At 39.1% G+C, this 19,943-nt stretch overlaps 1 pseudogene; it reads right to left on the bottom strand.

The window, feature by feature from the left end:
• Positions 1–733: 733 nt before the first annotated feature.
• On the bottom strand, positions 734–833 carry LOC145607688 (small nucleolar RNA R71; annotated as a pseudogene).
• Positions 834–19,943: the final 19,110 nt, after the last annotated feature.

Raw genomic sequence — 19,943 nt, 5'->3', positions numbered from 1 at the left:
AGCTTGCACCTACTCATTCCTTTAGGTTCGACCCTTGACTTACCATATACTCGTATTAGGTTGGTCGAGTGTTTACAAAGTAGGTTTGGCTCTAAGGAGAGGTAGATAACAACCTACATTTTCCTCTTGTCAAAATGGCGCTGTTTCCGGGGAATGATATTGGTGCTTAATTTTAGTTGTTGAGTTTATTTCATTCTTAATTGAAAAAAAAAACAAAAAGATTTTCCACTTTTAGGCTACACTTGTAGCCATGCTACTAATCATTTCTTTTGAATTTGTATGCATAGAGCATGTGGTCATTCACTAGTGCCATTTGATCCGGAGATTGAGAGGACTATTACAAGATTAAGGGTTGATAGACGATCTTTAAGCTCTTTGGGGATTCCCGGTGCATATAGATTTGAGAGTGGGATTGCTCGACCTACAACACCGGAAAATGATTTTGAAATAAGGCCGACAATGATCACTTTGTTAGAGAGGCGAAAATTTAGTGGGTCCAAGCATGAAAGTCCACAAAATCATCTCAAGGAATTCGAAAAATATTGCAATACTATCAAGGTAAACGGAGTTTCATTAGAATTCATCCGCCTCAAGCTCTTTCCCTTTTCTCTCATAGGGCGTGCTTTGGAATGGCTACACAAGGAGGTTAAGCCAAATTCTTTAAGGACATGGGACGAGGTTACCAAGGAATTTATATCCCGTTTCTATCCACAAAAGAAAACGACGGAGGCAAGAGCTTTGAATCAAGGTTTCAAACAAAAGCTAAGTGAGAGCCTCTATGAAGCATGGGAGAGATATAAAGAGTGTCAAAAGGAGTGTCCTCACCACGGTATTCCAACCTATCAAATTACTCAAATTTTCTATGGAGGCCTAAGTCCCCAAGGCAAGTCATGCCTTGATGGGGGAGCCAGAGGTCCCATCATGAATACGACAGAAGAAGAAGTGGTAGACATCATTGAGGATGTGGTGAGGTACTATAGAGAATGGCAAGATGGTGAGAGGGATTCAACTAGCAAGAGTAGCTCTTCGGTGTACTCGTTTGATCATTTAAATGCAATCAACAATCTCTCCTCACAAATGATAAACTTGGGGAAGGAAACAATTGTGATAAAGGGAAAATTGGAGAGTTCTTCTTCCCAAGCTTCAAATCTTCCCTCCCAATTTAAGGGGAGAGGTACATCTTCTAACTCTCGTCCCCCTCCTTCTTCTAATAACATGCCTAGTGGTTGTTTGTTTTGTGATGTGTGTGGTTCATATGATCATGATGCTTGTAATTGCCCTCATGCTTTTCCGGATAGTAATGATGATTTTGGTAACAATGAGATTAGATCGAAGAAAATTTCCAACAATTTTGGTGTTACTTCAAGAATTCATGAGCTTTAGTTAAGCTTAGGTGAAGGAGTTCATTGGGGTTATATCACCCTATGATGTGCACGCACGCCCCACCCTTGCGCATACACCATAGGGGTCAGAGATTTTGGCATAATTTTTAGCATTTGGTAGTGAATTTTAGAGCCCTCCCCAAGTTGCATGTGGTGCGCACGCACCAGGCCCTGCGCGCACGCACCACAAGGGTCAGGGATTTCATGCGAAATTCTCCCCCTAGCAGCTCCAGCTGGTGCTGCGCACTAGGCACCAGCCACTAGGTGCGTAAACCCCTTATAACCCCAAAAGCGCACCCCCCTTATTTCTCCTTTCTCTCTCCCCGATTTTCCCATACTTTCCCACATTAATTCACTCATTAAACCCTTCATACTTTTTTGCAAAATCAAACCAATTCACCTCTTTTATTTTCATTTTAGCATCAAATTACAATTCACACATTAAAATTTCGAATTTTAACCAAAAAAATCCAGATTTTTGAACCCAAATTCGAAAATTTTGGGGCTTTTTCGAATCTTGAAGCTTTGAGTTGAGGTTTGGAACTTGTCTTTGGGTGTTCCATTTGTTCTTAAATCTTCATTTTGGGCAATTTGCAAGTAATTCAAGGCTTCATTGAGGTATAATTTCTTATTTTCTAGTCATCTTATTCCTCGTTGTTCAAGCTTGAAACCCTTGTTTTTGCTTTCATGGTAGAACTCCATTGTTAGTTCTTTTAACTTGTAATTTATGTTGAATGATGTCATTCAGTGTTGAATTGAAGCTTTTTCATGATGAATTTGTATAATTTGATTGAATACTTGAATCACCATTGTTGGTCATTTCCTCTCTCATGGGGTATTCTTTATGATGGTTTTATTTCTTTGATAATTCAATGCTTGATACTATTTTGCTCAATTTGATTCATGATTTGGTCTCTTGTGTTCAATTTTGCCTTTAATCCATGCTTACTTGCTTCAAATTCATGATTTTATATTAATGGCATAGTTCATATGTAGCCATCTTTTGCTTCTATTTTGAGATAATTGCTGACGAGGGGAAAACTAGGTCGTTATCTAATCTTCCCTCGATCAAACTAAATTTATAAACACTTAACAAACCCTAATACGAGTATAGAGGCAAGTCAAGGGTTGAACCCAAAGGAACGGTAATGTTCAAGCACTTTAAATTATGCGCCTAAGCTAGGTCGAAGACGTAGGTAAGAGAGAATACTAACAACTAACAAAACAAGCAACCAAGGAGATAAAACACTAGGAACGGGGATCAATAAGTAATCATGTCAATTGCAACAACTTGGAAAGATCAAGTCAATCAAAGGTTGTGAAGACTAATGATAAGAGCAATAAATGGAATCAAAGAGCTATCTCCTAATTGTTAAGCTAGGGTTCACTATGAATAACAAACTAAGAGAATCACAATCAAAACCAATCGATAATTGCAATTACTAAATCAATTGTTCGTATCATTAGCAATTACAATGCAATCTAGCATAATTCTCGAGGCCTAATCGAATTACACACATGCAAACCTTCATTAATCACTTTAATCTCAACAATTTATCAACACAATTCCCAAATTAGTCACAATTAATCAATCATACAAGTTTCACCCAATTCCTAGCCAACAACTACTCTAACATCATCATCTAATCAACTAAAGAAATCAAGAACTCACAAAATATCAAGAACAATTACACTAAAAAAGCATCAAACATCAAAATCAATTCAAACAAACATGAAATTGAATATATCAATAAGGTGAGATAGAGTTAAGAATGCTCATTGATAATAGAGAAAATCTTGAACACAATTGTCACACTTGTATCTTCAATCTCTCGATCACCATTGAAATCCTTCACTTTCTCTCTCTAAAACTACTCCTAATCTAGAGAGAGAACCTCCTAATCTAAGCTAATTCTCCTTAGAGGAGAGAAAAACTATCCTAAACTAAAATTATTTCATGTATGAAGAATAAAGAAGGCCATACACTATATATACAAAAGGAGGAAATAAATGAAATCGCAGGTAAAACCCACAAAGCCGCGCCTGCGGAGAAATCGGTCGCGCCCGCGGGGTGCCCGCAGCTAGCCCTCTCCAAGTTCCTGGTCAAAAATGGGCAGAAATAGGTTGTGGCAATCCCGCGCCCGTGGGTACTGTAGCCCGCGCCTGCAGTTAATGTAGCCCGCGCTCGTGGACAGCCCGCGGCAGATTTGCAGGGCCAACTTTGGAAGGATGTAACTCACAATATAGGAATTTTATGAAGGCTTGCAACCTATCATTAGAAATCTCTTCAAGTATAGTTTCCAAATCAACTTGAATCACCTCAATTCGATCTGTAGAACTCGAGATATGGCTGAAACAATGCACAAAGGTCCTTTTTGATACTTTGCAAGCCTTCATTTTCCTTTGTTTCTTGGATTGGATTGACTTGCGTGCTTGGCTTCCCTAACTTGGCTCCATTAAATTCCTTGAATGCACTTGAGCTCCCTTCTTGATTATTAAATCCGCGGGAACTCGACGTACCTACAAAACAAGACAAAGAAACGGAGAAGCGAGAGATATAGCCGAGAAATGAATAAAATGATAAGAAAGCCATTAAAAGCACGCATTTCTCTAAACTAACACAAAAACACACAAATCAAGCATTATTCTCTAAAAACACGACATAAACGACTAAAAAAATCATAGAAATATAAAGAAAACATAGCCTAATGGTGCTATAAATGCCACGGATCAATTGCATTTGTGCTTGATTCTTGAGCAATTACTTATGCTTATTCTTGAAATATGACAAATGTTAAGTTTTTCTCATGAGTTATTTTCCTTCTTGTAGATGGCTCCAATACGTCAAAAGAAGCGGGCAAGATCAATTTCAAGCAAACCAAGGCATGTTGTTCCACCTCTACCCGAGGTTGAAGAAACATACGACATTGAATTTTCTAAAGAATCACATTAGGATCGTTTCAAGAGTCTATCCAAGAGGAAGCTAAGACCAACAAGATTCTACGATCAAGCAACAACCAAGTTTCTCGGAATAGAAGAGGACTTTTGCCTTCTTTCAAAGGGCCTTGATCTTTTAGAGTTTTTGGATTTGAGCGCCCTACTTATGCTAGGGTGACCTATAAAGTTCTTTCTTCTCTTAAAGTAGTCCGAGAACTGGGTGAAAATTCCTCAAGGATTTTGACTTTCCAACTTTTCAACAATGATCACACATTGACGGATTCTCAACTATGTTCTTACTTCAAGTTTCCATGGGCCGCAGATGCGGATCATTGTATCTATCCGGCACATAGTAGAATGGCAAGTGACCATGGATATAATAAGTAACGTTGGTGGAGAAGTATCTCGAAGGAAGGAAAGTATGAGCCTCAAAATTCCAAGACCGCTTCCATGAATCATCCGGCTATGCGGTATTTCAACCGTATCCTCATTTACGCTTTTTGCTCTAAGGACTCTTTGGGAGCTATCTCCCGAGAGGAGCTTTGTTGGTTGTGGATAGCCGACCAAAACGACTTTGAGATTGAGCTAGTGGATTTTACAGAGCATTTGATCAATCGATTTTTGGATATCCGTGATGGAGCTAGCCTATCGGGGAGCATCCAATTGGGAGGGATGATTTCTATCCTAGCTCTTTGCATCAATGAAGACTATAAGACTTTGTTAAATGAGCTTCCCCCAATTATCGATCCTCGAGAAAAATCTTCTTCTCATTTCCTCAACATCTCCGCCCTTGTGAACCAAAAGTTCCTCGATCGCACTAGAAAGGATGATGTTTTCATTTGGAAAGTTTCCCGGATTAAGGGATGGTTCCTAATCCCATGTAAAGAGGTAACTACCTGACCTAAGGAGAAAGATTCCTTGTCTTGGAGGCCCGCGGTGCGAGATATTGATCCTTCTATTTGACGAAGGACAAACCATACAAGAAATCGCTCAACCAATGCCTTCTCATCGAATGATCATACTCTTCCCCCCCGGTTGAACCGGGAGGTACGCTTATTCCTTCCCCCTCTCCCACTCCTTGCACTTTTGATTTTTCAACCATTCATGCTAGGCTTGATTCTATTGCTAATGTGTTATACTCTATGCCTTCGATGCAAAAGCTTTATCTTGGTTATGACTATAATACAAATCAATTGTACGGTTTACATGTTCGGAGGGGGGAAATCGAGCCCTATGTGAATTACCCATATCTCCCGGTTCAACAAGGACCTATCCCTCAATGGGAGTCTTTTGATCCTACCGTGGGTCCTAGGCCTTAATACCCTTATTGGGAAGGCCCTCATGTTCACCCTAGTTCTATCATAGGCACCACCCCGGCCACTTACGACTATAGGCGGCCTGGTGGTTGTGATTATACATATGATCCGGCTAATCCTTCGCCCTATCCGAAGACTTTTGGTAGGTGGGGTAGGTCGGGTGAGCCGGTCTTAGATGATTGGTCTCATTATTTTGAGGTTGATAGAGCTATGAGGGAAGGTAGGTTAAGGGGTAAGGCTCCAATGTAGGTGAGCGAGATAGCTAGCTCTAGTCATATGATGGAGACTGGTGAGGGGAGTTCTCATTCTACCCCTTACCATAGTGCGAAGTGATACTACCATGGCTACCCCCCTTCTTATGTGTTGTATATGATGTTTCTCTGTTGCCTATATGTTTTTAGGTTTAGAGTTAGGGGGTAGTCAATTTTAAGCTTGGGATGTTTTATGTCGTTTGTTGTTGTGCTTCACCGTTTCCGCCCCTTGCTTTTGTAGTTCATTCCTGGTCTCATATGCTTCTGGTATCGATATTTGTGTCTTTTTTATGATGATGATGATGTACTTTTGCTGATTTCTCTACCCGGTTATTGGTTTTGTTATTTGTTTCGCTGATCGCTGTCTGCTGTGTTTCTCTATGTCTCTGTTATGATGAAACCTGATGATGATTGTTTGATATCTTGTCTCCTGATACTGTTTCAGTCTGATGATTCTTCTTCCTATACTCATTTGATTATATTCCTATTGCTATTATTACTTGCTTTTTCTTTATTTTCATGCATTTTATTTTCTCTTTTCTTCTTTTCTTTTGTATTAAAGTAACTAACAATTTTCATTGTATATAATCCTTTATTTATCACCTTTCTCTATTGCTTATGCTTTGGATTTCGGCGATTCGTAAAGGTGCTCTTTCGCCTTGTTTTATGTAGCATAGCTTTGTGTTTGGTGACTTCTTGGTTTTGGTGTCGAGGTTTGTCCAATCTTTGCTTCATAACCTATGTGTACCACCAAATTCTAAATTTTAGGCCTACCCCTAAGCTTTTTCCCTTACGTTACAACCTTTGGGAAAGTCCTTTCAACCTTGTGGTTAAGTCATATACCGAGGGAGGGCATTATGAGTTAAAGCCTAAGGAAAAAGGGATGCAAGGCCAAGATATCGAGAACCCTCAAATTTTATTCCTTTCCGGTTCCTTCGAGGAACCATAGAGACGCTTACTAAGGGAAGATTTGAAGCCATTGGGAGAACGTGGTTAGATTGGTTGGGATGAAAGTGGATTGCGCCTCATTAGTTCTCTACGCTTAGCATACCTTATGTTTCAATCAATCGTGGATATCTTGAAGCATGCATACCCCTATCATATAGAAAAGTGTTCATTCACTTGCATTTGACCGTTTGTGATGGTCCTTATCAAGAGCTATTTGTTTGAATTTTTTATTTACCTTCTTTTCTTTTAAATGATTTTTCCTCGTTTTATTTCAAAAAGTTATGGGTTAAGCTCTTAGGAAACCTTTACGAGACCTCACTCGTCCTCATAGGCGACTTTGGGGTTTCAAGGGCTTGTTGTAGCTAAAAACAACCGTGATTCCTACGTTAGTGAGTCTTAGGGTATATTCTTTTTCTCTCTTTTTCCTTTTCTTTTCTAAATAAACCCTTCTTATTCCTTTTTAGCTTTTTTTTTGCTCGGGACGAGCAAAAGTCTAGCTTGGGGGAATTTTATGAGTGTCATTTATGGCACTCATAGGGTAGTCTTTTAGGTTGTTTTCACCCTATTTTCATAGCTTTCTTTTATTATTTTGGTCTTTTCTCCTTTAGTTTCTCTATTTCTTTCTTTCTTCGTGTTTTACTTTCCTTTATGTGGTTTTCTTTGTGTTCCTCTTTTATTTGGCTCTTTTTCTCTTTTATTTTCTCTCTTTGTTTACTTTTGTAGGTGCTTAAGGAGTTGGCTTTGCAAAAGGATCAATAAGAGACAAAAGGGATAAGCAAAGAAGAAGCAAGCTTCTTGGAAAGGGCTTGGAGAGGGCACACAACCTTTGCCAAAGGTCGTGGGTGCGGGTCTGGAAGGCCGCGGGCGCGGTAAAAGTGCAAGAAAATGGAGATTTTTGGCAGGAACTCTCCGCGCCCTGGTCGCGGTCTAGCCGCGGAAGCGGATGTTTTGGAGAGACCGCGGGCCCCTGATTACACTTGGGAACAAGGCATTTGCTGCGCCTTTAGCTGCGAGCCCGGGGGTCTTTGCCGCAGGCACGGGCTACAGTACCCGCGGGCGCGGGTGTTGCCTTGATTGCCCGCAGAGTTAGTTATGGGTTCCGTACCCATTTTTCCGCGCCCGCGGGATATTTTTAGAGAGGGTGCGGCCTATCAGATTTTCTTCTTTGTCTATAAATACTCTTGTAATTCCTTTTCAAAGCTAAATTTTGAATAATTTTTCATTTGCTTAGTTTTTAGAGAGAGAAACTAGAGAGAAGTTAGAGAGAAAGTAGAGAAAGAAATTCTTGGATTTTGATTTGTATTACAACATTGCTTCAATCAAGTTTGGATTTCTTCTTCATATCAATGAAAGTTTGTTAGATTTCTTTCCTTTGAATTTACTTTTATTGCAATTTCCTTTAACGTTTGAATGTTTGATTTGAATTTTGGTTTAGGTTTGAGAAATTGTTGAATGATTGAATTCCTTCTTGATTAAACTAGAAATGAATATGTTTGTGATTGAATTTGTTTTGTCTTTCAATTTCACCATGATTAGTGAGTAGATTAGTTGCTAGGGAGAAGGGGAAGCATGCTTGACTACTGATGATTTCTGCTAGTTGATGATCATTGATTGATTGAATTGTTGCAATTAAATTGGCTGACATAGTTGTGCATGTGATTAATTAGACTAGGAGTGATCAACTTATAAGATTAATCAAGATTGCATTGCAAATTTCAATGACATGAAACCTTGATTTGATAATTGCTTTAATTGATTGAATTTGATTATGATTTTCCTTGTTAGCCATTCATAGTGAACCCTAGCTTGGCTTATAGGAGATAGCTTTTGGATTTCTTTGATTGTAACTATTGTTTGTCCCTTGTAATGTTTGAATCAATTGAGTGATCTATCAATTAGCATAATCAGTGAGCTTGCATGTGGAACATATATCCCTAGTGTTTAGCATATTGAATTTCTCGATTTATCTAGTTTCTTGATACCTAAGTTACCAACCACAACCATTTATATTCTTCGAATTAGCTTGACATAGGCTATAGCATGCACCTACTCATTCATTTGGGTTCGACCCTTGACTTACCATATACTCGTATTAGGTTGGTTGAGTGTTTACAAATTAGGTTTGGCTATAAGGAGAGGTAGATAACGACCTACATTTTCCTCTTGTCCCCTACCACACATGCTTCGTATTCTGCAGCGTTGTTGGTAACATCGAAATCTAACATTATGGAGATTGGAACATGTTCTTCTTTAGGTGATACTAATAATACTCCAACGCCACATCCCTTTTGGTTTGAGGCTCCGTCAAAGTATAAGGTCCAAGTATCATCTTCTGTGACCATTATGTCTTCATCTGGAAATTCGTTGTCATGTATTGGCGTCGAATCTTCTATTGGAAAATCCGCTAAGAAGTCCGAGACCACGGATCCTTTAATAGCCTTTTGAAGCATGAACCTTACATCAAATTGGGCTAGGTTGACTATCCATCTTGATATGCGCCTATTAAGTGTAGATTTTTCAAATAAGTACTTGAGTGGATCCATTCGAGATACTACAAAGACTGTATGCACGAGCATAATGTCTCAACTTGGTTGTGGCCCACACTAATGCGAGGCACAATTTCTCAAGTGGTGTGTAGCATACTTCATACTCGAGCATTTTCTTGCTTAGGTAGTAGATGGCGTTTTCTTTTCCTTCTAATTCTTTTGCAAGCATAGTCCCCATTGTCTCTTTGGTGACTGTCAAGTACAACCTAAGAGGAATCCCTAGAAACGCTGGTGCTAATACGGGAGGATTTGCGAGATAGGCTTTGATCTTTTCAAAGGCATTTTGACACTCATCGTCCCATATTACTGGCACATTCTTTTTGAGTTTCTTGAATATTGGTTCATATATTGTTGTTAGCTTGGATATGAACCTACTTATATATTGCAACCGGCTAATAAATCCTCAAATTTGTTTCTCGGTTTTGGGCGGCGGCGTTGACATAATTGCTTTGATCTTGGTTGGGTCTATCTCTATTCTTCTAGAGCTTATGACATATCCCAAGAGTTTGCCTGAGGTGACTACAAAAGCGCACTTGGATAGATTCAACCTCATGTTGTATTTCCTTAGCTTTTCGAAGAATTTTCTTAAGGCTACTTGATGTCCTGGGCGATCTTTTGATTTCACAATCATATCATCCACATAGACTTCAACCTCTTTGTGCATCATGTCATGGAGTAGGGCAGTTACTGCTCGATGGTAAGTGGCACCCGCGTTTTTCAACCCGGATGGTATTACCGTGTAACAGTAAGTATCCAGGGTGTTATAAACGTTGTTTTCTCCATGTCTTCTTCTTCCATGAGAATCTGGTTGTACCCTACGTACCCATCCATAAATGAGAGAAGCGAGTGATTTGTTGTATTATTTACTAAGATGTCGATGTGTGTTAAAGGGAAGTCGCCCTTTGGACTTGCCTTATTTAGATCTCGATAGTCGACAAACATTCTTACCCTTCCATCCTTCTTTGGAACTGGGACCACATTTGCAACCCATTCGGGGTATTTGGATACCCAGATAAAACCTGTAGTTATTTGTTTTTAAACTTCTTTTATTTTGAGAGCTACGTCGGGTTTCATTCGACGCAACTTTTGTTTTACAGGTTTATTCCTGGAATTAGTGGTAAAGTGTGTTGAGTTATTTCTCTATTAATACCTGGCATATCTTCATATGACCAAGCAAATAAATCGATAAATTCTTTAAGTAGATTGATTAAATCGGTTCTTTCTTCTTTATTAAGTGTTAATCTGATTTTAACTTCTCTTTTAATGGTTGGATTTTTTGAGATATCAACTGTTTCATTCTCCTCAATTAGAGGTGTTTTATTTTCAAGTGTTTCCATTGCTTTAATGATTTCTTTGTCATTTTCATTGTTAGTTAAGCAATGCTCTTCATCTTGGGTTAGAGAGTAACACTAGGAGTAAGGGGAAGAAGACATATTATTGAATTCGGAAATCATTACATCAAATAAGGAAATTTCTTCTAGGACTTGACTACTAACTATCCTAGGAGTAGGTGCTAAAATAGAAGAATTAGAGGGAGAAGGTGCTACGGCTAAGGACTTAGAAGACTCGATAGGGGAAGACTCGGACTCGGACTCTGACTCAGACGACTCTTCAAACATTGGTCCTTGTCCAGTTGTTATGGAGATCTTTCTTCCACTTGGAGTAGTTACCTTTACTATTTTGCACCATTCCTGCACTGAACCCTCTGCTGGAGTGATGAGCTTCGAAGGATCGAATTTTTCACTTTGTAGGACTGTTTGAATGAGCGAGGAGTTGTCCTCTATATATTTTGTCTCATTCTTCTCGCGCCAAAAGAGGAGTCCCATGACATTAAAGTTAAAGCATGGGGGTGCTTTCTCCTAGTGGATAGGATTTGGGATCTCATCTAAAAAGTAGCAATCCAGAAAGATTTTGAACCCAGGTTGCCTTATGCCATTTACAACAAAGGGTTCGGGAAATTTGTGGCATGGATAGTCCTATCCTTCTCTTATAAATTGTCCATTAAGAGTAAGAGGATATTGGTCCATTGGGATTGCTTTCTTTTGGGTTACGAGCGTTCCTACGCGCCTTTTCCTGGGCTCGCTTTAGATCTTCTAGAGTTGGTTCGAAACCAAGTCCGAAAGTATCTAGTTTAGGGAGGCCAGGTAGTTCCATTTGTTTTGCCATCTCCTTTTTCTTTCCAAGAGTCATTCTAGGAAAGTGTCCCTGTTTTCTGAGAATAGCATTTATTGTCATGTTAGAGTGGAGGTCATAGCAAAGAGGGGTCATTTCATCTTCCTCGATTAAGGAGACCTCTTCATTAAAGCCCCACAGATCTTCATCATTCTCATCGTGCTCCACATTAATAATTGGATTTTTAACATCTTTGATTCTCATTGGTGAAGCATTGATTGTAATAGGGATCCCTCCAACTATAGCCTTTACTTGTTGATGAAGGGACGACCTTAAGGTCATGAAGCCAAGGGCATCCCAACAATAAGTTGAAGGAAGCCTTAATATCCACTACTTTGAGGGTAGTGGCATGCTCTATCACTCCCGCCGTTATATTCATGGTAATTTTTCCAAGAGCTTGGCGACGAGTGTTGTCGTAGGCTCTTATTCCTTGCGTTGATGGGGATAAATCTTCATCCCTTATTCCCAACATCCTCGCAGTTCTAAGTGGAGAAACATTTATTGTCGATCCATTATCTACAAGAGTCATTGGGACATTCATTCTCTTGCATATTACTGTGATGTTTATAGCCTTGTAATGTTTGTCACCTTCCGGAGGTAGATTCTTGTCAGAAAAGGTGATCAAGTTGATGAGACTAGGAAGATCACTTGTGAGAAAGTTATCCAACCCCTTTGGAGTGGTTTCAGAGTCTATTCCTATCTTGTCCAAAGCATTCATTACTTACAACCTATGTTCTCGGGATGTAGCTAGAAGTTTCCATACATTCATCTCGACCTTGATCTTTTTAAATTGCTTAACAACATCGTTGTCTTCTATAATTGGTATGGGAACCTGTTGAGTAGTAGGAATAGGTTGTGCGGTGATGGGAGGTTGCATTCTCCCAGATCTTGTGAGAACATCTATGGGTGAATCTTCTTCATCCCAAAAGTCACTTACTGGATATATCACTAAAAGTGGGGGATCTTCCATATCCTTTAGATAGACGTCCTCGTCATTGCTGTCCCAAACTCCATTGATGCTAGCATCTTATTCTTGTGGAATTTGGACTAGCTTCTTATTATCAATCAGTTTTTGGATTAAATTTTTAAATTTAAAGAAATGTTCTATGGTATGTCCTCCTGATTGATGATATGGGCAGTAGAACCTATCTATCCTCTTTAATTATTCAAATGGTCACGGTTCGAGAGGTTTAATCTTACCACTCTTAGAGAGCATTTTGAACATGTTTGCATAGGCAGTCCCAATTGGAGTGTAAGGCTTATTACTCTTTTTAGGTGTGTCAATTACATTGAGAGAAAATGGCATCCTCTCTATAGATGGAACTTTGTTGTTGACATGTTTGCTTTGGACCATCTTTTCTCGTTTCTTTGCGAATTCGAGAGCTTCGCGTAACAAGTCCATTCCTTCCCTCATTGATAGTATGAGAATCCATACTTCTTCTCTAGTTGCGGGTTTTTGTCTGGGAGGGAAATCACTCATGGCATCGAAAAAGGTTTCCTCCTCTTCTTCGATAGCATGAATCTCTTTGACTATTTTGATGAGGGATGAGGGGTCAACATGGTCTTCCTCCTGCCTTGATGATACTTGCAATGTGCGTTGGGATTCCAGCTAGTCGTCCTCTTTTCGACTGGTGGATCCCCAAACGGTCTAATGGGAGTTAAAAGACCTTTTGCATGTAATCGGGCAAATGCGGTGTCATAACTCATACCAATAGGAGTAAAGTTCCTCCTAAATGGTTTCTTTTGTCCTTGATTGTTCATGGCGAGGACTTCACTCAAATTAAAAATGCTAACATTGTTTGAGTGGGTGGTTTTGGAAGAAGAAGGATTGTCGTTCTTCTTTCCTTTCCTGCCACTGTTAGAGTTATTATTAGCAGCTTTTTGTTTAGCAAGGTCGTCTTCAATGTTAATTCCAATGTCATAGACGGCCTTAAAGGTATGCAAGTTGTTTTGATACTTAAGATGTTTAGAGTACTTTTCTTGGAGGTTTTTAATGAACATCCTCACAGATTCCTTTTCACTAGGTACCTCAATCATCATAGCGGAAGTTTCCCTCCACTTATTAAAGAAAGAAATGAAACCTTCATTCTCTTTTTTCTTAAGTATTTAAAGTTCCCTATGATTAGTTTCAACTTGAATATTACATTTATACCCATCAATGAAATCATTTACAATAGATTCCCAAGTAGAGGTTTTCTCTTTGTCAAGGGAAAAGAACCATTATTGACAAACGGTTTCAAGAGATAAAGAAAACAAGAAATGAAAGACTTTCCTATCAATCCCCTTAATGTTCATTATTGTCTCGAAAGCTCTTAAGTGGAAATAAGGATTGTCTGTTCCCTTGAACCTAAGGATGTCGTTGGCATTGAATTTCTGCGGAAGAAGCTCCTTGTCCATCGAGACCCCTTGCGAGCTAATGCCCTGGAATCTATAGTCATTGTATATTTTGCTCAATCTCTCTTGCATGAGCTCCATTTGTTTTTGTTTCACAAGGTCATTGATTTGAAGGGTTAAAGCCTTCAACACCTCAGTCATGCTAGCCAGGCCATTTTTTTCTGAAGCTCATTGACTACTTCTTGACTTGCCATTATCTTTTTAGCTTTTCTTTTCCAACTGACTGGTTTATCAAAAAGTTGGACTTGAACGAAGGTGTTGTCCTTGATTAAACGCCCTTCTTTTCTTGACCACGCGCTGTAAATTAAACCATTTTATTTGTTTTAATGACTTGACTCAAATTGACTTTAACTTTACTGGTTTATAAAAAAAAAATTAAAAAAAAAAACCAAAAATAGGGTGTATATTTTTTGGGAATCAAGTATGTGGGTTCAAACAAGTGTGGTTTAATTGGAGGATTAATATCCAACTTACCCCCCTAAAAAAATGACGGAAAATACCCGCATACAAGACTCTCTAGACATGGTCAAAGTGTACATACATATTAGTGTGTTCTTTATTAGTGAGTGCAAGTGACATGCTTTGACTCTTGTGTATGACCATGGAACTAAGTGCTTAGACTCAATTAAGGACTAAATATGGCACTGCCATTAACAAACTGATCAAACTTATTAATAAACTGTTTAATTAGACTCGTCATGATGACTCAAGCAATAAACTAAACTGTCGCCAAAACAATAGAACTGTCACCGCACACTAAAGTACAACGCCAGACGATAGGGTTGTCGCCCGGCGCCGGCGTTGCACAGCAGCATTTGGCGCCACAGCCTAAATCTTTGCGTCATTGCTGGAACATCGATCTGGGACTGTTTTCAGTATTTTTACTCTAAAGGGACATGTCTATAATCATACTAAGTTGGTTTGATTCATTCATTAGCCTTTAATTAGTCAAGTTAATTAATTAATTAATTAGCCAAAGTCCTTTTAGTCATTAATTAGTTTATTTAAGCTCAATCACAAGTCAAACAAACGGTTAGTGTAAGCACACATAGGTTATGCAAAAGCAAAGAATGCACAAGTAGTCATGTAGTCACAATATGATGCAATGAGTTTGCAACCTAACCATGGCTCTACTTCTCTAAAGTTCAAGGATATGGGTTAGTAAAAGAGGGTCCATGGTTATGAGTCAGGATTCACCGCACGGAAGCCTTACCTTTGGAAGGGTTGGCACGTGTGGATGGGACCCCGCGAGTTAAACTCGCTTCCATGGTTTGGTGAATTCAACAATCTCGTATGTACCCTTCATTTCCGGGAGCGTTCGATTGGGTAGATGGAGCATGAATTCCTATAGGGTTATGTCCATATGTAGATTACATATGGGTTTCATAAAAGAGAGAAAAACTCAATCAGGAAGTAGAATCGAGCCAACAGTGCTAGAACCAGTTAAAACAAGAAGGCAGAAATCTAGCTCGATACACTACTACAAAAATGGGAATACAGAACGACTAAAACAAGCAATATAGAACGCCTCAAAGGCGTTCTTCTAGTGGGGTGCCTTATAAAGTCTACAGAACGCATCTGTGAGGCGTTCTATATCTAACAGTATATAGATCGCCTATCTAAGATAGGCGCTTCATATTCTAGGTATAAATTAAATAAAAAACTAGGAAAAAAGAGCGGTCATCTAAAGTTAAGCGCTCTATAACTATTAAAATAGAGAACGCCTAACATAGATAGGCGCTCTCTTTTCCTTTTTTTTAAATAAAAATAATATTATTATTATTGTTAATATTAATAATAGTAATAATAATAATTCGACATCAATTTTTTGAAGATAGAACTACGAAGAACAATATTAGTACAATACAATGAATTTATCCACTACTCCCACCCAGATTCAAAACCCACGGCCATCAACGACCACCCACGACAACTTACAAAATCAACAAAAAAAACAAATATTATACCGTATAATCAAACAAATAGTTATAATCCAAACTTACAAATAAACAATTATCTCAACACTATAAATTAAAATTATTATAATAAAAATTACAATTGAATCAAAATAATACTAACTAGAATGAATCTGAGATTTTAACTTAAATTAAAATAAAAATCAGATCTACAAATGAAAAACCTTGTACAATTAATGCTCATGGGCTTGAGGTGGTGGCTCGATGATGGCTTGCGACATAACAACTACATCGGGGTGGAAGTGCAACAGGTTGTGGCTTGACGGTGGAGATTAGGTGGCTCGGTGGTGACATGGTCTTGCGAAACGGGCTCGACGGTAACACGAGCTTGCGAAAGTGGCTCGGTGATGAAATGTCCTGGGCTTGCGAATTGAATTCGCTCGACATTGGAATTTTAAAAAAGAGAAAGAGGGAGGTGGAGGAAACACTTATACATGGAAGAAGATAGAGAAGGAGATGAACAAAGAATAGATGAAGGGATATGAAGCTAAGGGGAAGAGGAGAGAGAGAATAGAGAAGATAAGGGGGGGCGGCTCTCATTCAGTAGTTATAATATTTAGGGTTATGTATTGGCGAGCTGCTATATGGGCTTCAATTGAGTTTTTTTTTTTTCAAATAATTTTAATACTTATGGAACGCCTAAGTTAGAAGAGCGATCTATATAGTATGGTGTAAATTTGGATATATCAAATAGAACGGTTAACTTAGATAAGCGATCTATAAGTTTTAACATACAAAACGCTTATCATACATAGGCGCTCTGTATAATTCTAGAGATCGCCCATGTAACTTAACCGTTGTGTATTGTGTGTTGCTTATTCCACATTTTGTGGTAGTGATATTGGAGGAACACGGCGCAAGACAACAGAGTTTGTCGCCAGAAAATAACTCCGTCGCCAGGCGACAAGGCTTTTTCTCGGGCGACGAACTCTGTTTTCTCAGCGCTAGTTCCCACATGCCTCAGCATCTTTCTGTGTTCTTAGAATTTTCCAGTTTTCGCAGTATTATTTCGATTCTAGTTGTGAAAGATATTTCTCAAATTTCCTACGTGTAAAAATCCTATGTTTTTTACTCATTACGGATGGTCTTTCCAATGAGAACCTTTTTATGCTAATGCCAATAATGTCAATCAAAATTACGCACATGAAATACTTAGAACTTTTCGAGTCTCATCCACTCATTCTAAATCATTGCCAAAATAAATTTTAGGAATTAAAATAGAAATCCTCCCCAGTGGAGTCGCCAAAAACTGTAGGGTCAAGCATAACCCCAAACTTGAGCCCCACTCTGATCATACACTTAAGTATGGTGGCTTCTAAAGGGAAGGAAACAAGAGCAAAAGAGTCGCCAACAAGGTTTTAGGAACTTGTAAACCATTCACAGGGTGAAGGTTACACCCCTTAACGATCCGTAAGATCTCCAATAGGTCTGGAACCATGACTGGTGTTCGGGGATGAGGGTACGAATCCAATCTAAAAGAGAAAGAACTCGCCCTATAAAATAGGCCTCTACTTTATTCTTCTCGTATTCATGTGCGCTTTCTGACTAACATACAATCAATATGATTAACCCTAAACCTGTTTATCTATGTTGGTTGAATATTAATGCACAACAAAACTATTATTGGCGATCACTTGAATTATAATCATATTAGTCCAAACAAGATTATTAACTATCTTATTAAGCGTGATTTTTAATACAAATTCCCTTTAAACATGCAGAAAAGGTGTGATCAAGCAATAACAATAATAATATATCAAGCAACATGATAATAATCATAAATTATATGTAAAATAACAAATAAAATGATATAATTCGTAAACGCCTATTTCACCAAATGCCACTAAGTAATTTAAAAATTCACCATATGTCATCGGACTTTTCAGAATTCACCAAATGCCACCCAGTTTTTTAAAAATTCACCGAGTGTCATTAATGACCAACGCCCGTTAACTCCGTTAGTCATTAGGGGTTAATCATGACACATGTCATGATATAATTGGTTAATTTATCTTAATTCATAAAAATTTAAAAAAAAAAAAACAAAAACAAAAAAATTAAAAATTAAAAAAAACAAAAAAATTAAAAAAAAAACCACAAAATTTTCCCAGCCATCCCCACCACCGCCAAACCCTAGCCCCACCCCTTACCTTGTCGGGAAACGGCCGGCCACCACCTTAACCACCAAATATCGGTCGGTCGGCCCTTTAGCCCCCACCTGACCCACCGCCGACCCCTAAAACCACCCACGCTGCCCGCCTCGACCCCAAAAACCACCCACACGTACAGTCGCCCCGACCCTAAAAACCACCAATAAAACGCCCCTCCTCCCTTCTCCCACCGTCGAAACGACCGATTTCGAGGGTGGGAAAGGGAGGAGCGGCGATTTTGGCGAATGAGGTAAGGAGAGGGTGCTTGATTTTGGCGATTTTGGTGACGGAGGTAAGGCGGCGGATTTCAATGTTGGTGGTTTATGGGGTCGGGGCAGTTTGTGTGGGAGGTTTTGAGGGTCGGCGGTGGGTCAGGTGGGGCGCTTAAGGGTCGGCCGGCCGATTGTTGGTGGTTAAGGTGGTGACCGGCCGTTTTCGAGCGAGATAAGGGGAGGGGCTAGGGTTTGGCAGTGGTGTGTAGGTGACTGGGAAATTTTGGTTTTTTTTTTTTTTTTGGAAATTCTCTTTAGTAGACCTCTAATAATAAACATTCTCAGTGGTAAAATGCAAAAAAAGTTATTATCCTTGGTGAACCATATTTTAAAAAGTTTAGTCATTGGTAACATTAAGCAAGGTAATTAGGCATTTCTTTAACTATAGTTAGTTTATTTATGTATTTTATTATTATTTTTAAATTTAATACAAAATATTTTTTTTTTAACAAAAAAAATAGCCACCCCTTCCCTCACCAACAAGCCACCACTCCCCGCCTTCACCCACGCCGGCACCCAGGCCCTCTCCGCGCCGGTGTCCCCTTCACCCTTAAACGACCACCCAGATCGCAAGCATACAACTGCAACCTAGAACCTCGAATATCGATCACCCTTTCCCCCACCAACCAGCCACCACCCTCCTCAACCACCACCAACCCTAAACCTCAAACCACAACCGTCCCCTCTCTCTCTCTCCTCTTTCCACGCAACCACAACCACCTATAACCCCTTCCCTAGCTTGCGACCCCCTATTCTCTCCCTTGCCGGAATCCCCTTCACTGATTCCCCGAATCTCGATTTCTACCCAAAACCCTAATCCTAATATAATCCCCAATTTCTCTCTAGCAACTCCCAATTTGGAAGATCGACAGCAAAGAAACCACCCATCAATCTCGACGAAGAGAGAGGAGGTCGAATCGGATGCGAATTGATCGAAAAAAGAAGTTAGCGATTGAAGGTGAAGGTCGAAATTAAGGGCGGGGAAGGTGGTTAGCATGTAAATTAAGGGCGTTGGTGGTGGTATAGGCGGTGTTTTTGGCGTCAATGGTGGTGTGGCTTTGGCGTCAGTGGTGGTGTAGTGGTTAGGGCCTTGGTGGTGGTATGTGGTTTGGGCGTTGGTGGTTGTCGGGGTTGGTGTTCGGTCAGTAGAGAGAGGAGAGGCCTTTTTTTTTAAGTTAAAAATAATAATAAAATACATAAATAAACTTTTTAAAATATCGTTCACCAAGTATAATAACTTTTTTTGCATTTTACCAGTGAGAATGTTTATTATTAGAGGTCTACCAAAAAGAATTTCCCTTTTTTTATTTTTTGTTTTTTTTTTAAATTTTTATGAATTAAGATAAATAGTCCAATCATATCATGACATGTGTCATGATTAAACCCTAATGACTAACGGAGTTAACGGCCGTTGGTCATTAATGGCACTCGGTGAATTTTTAAAAAACTGGGTGGCATTTGGTGAATTCTGAAAAGTCCAATGGCATTTAGTGAATTTTTAAATTACTCAGTGGCATTTGGTGAAATAGCCGATTCGTAAATTAACAAATTATGTGAAACAATCCGTAAATTAACAAAATTACATAAAACAATTCGTAA

This window comes from Chenopodium album, chromosome 2 (genome assembly GCF_948465745.1).
Source record: "Chenopodium album chromosome 2, dcCheAlbu1.1, whole genome shotgun sequence".
Classification (NCBI taxonomy): Eukaryota; Viridiplantae; Streptophyta; class Magnoliopsida; order Caryophyllales; family Amaranthaceae; genus Chenopodium; species Chenopodium album.
Note: the sequence above shows the minus strand (reverse complement) of the source record. Positions and strands in the feature narration are given on the sequence as shown.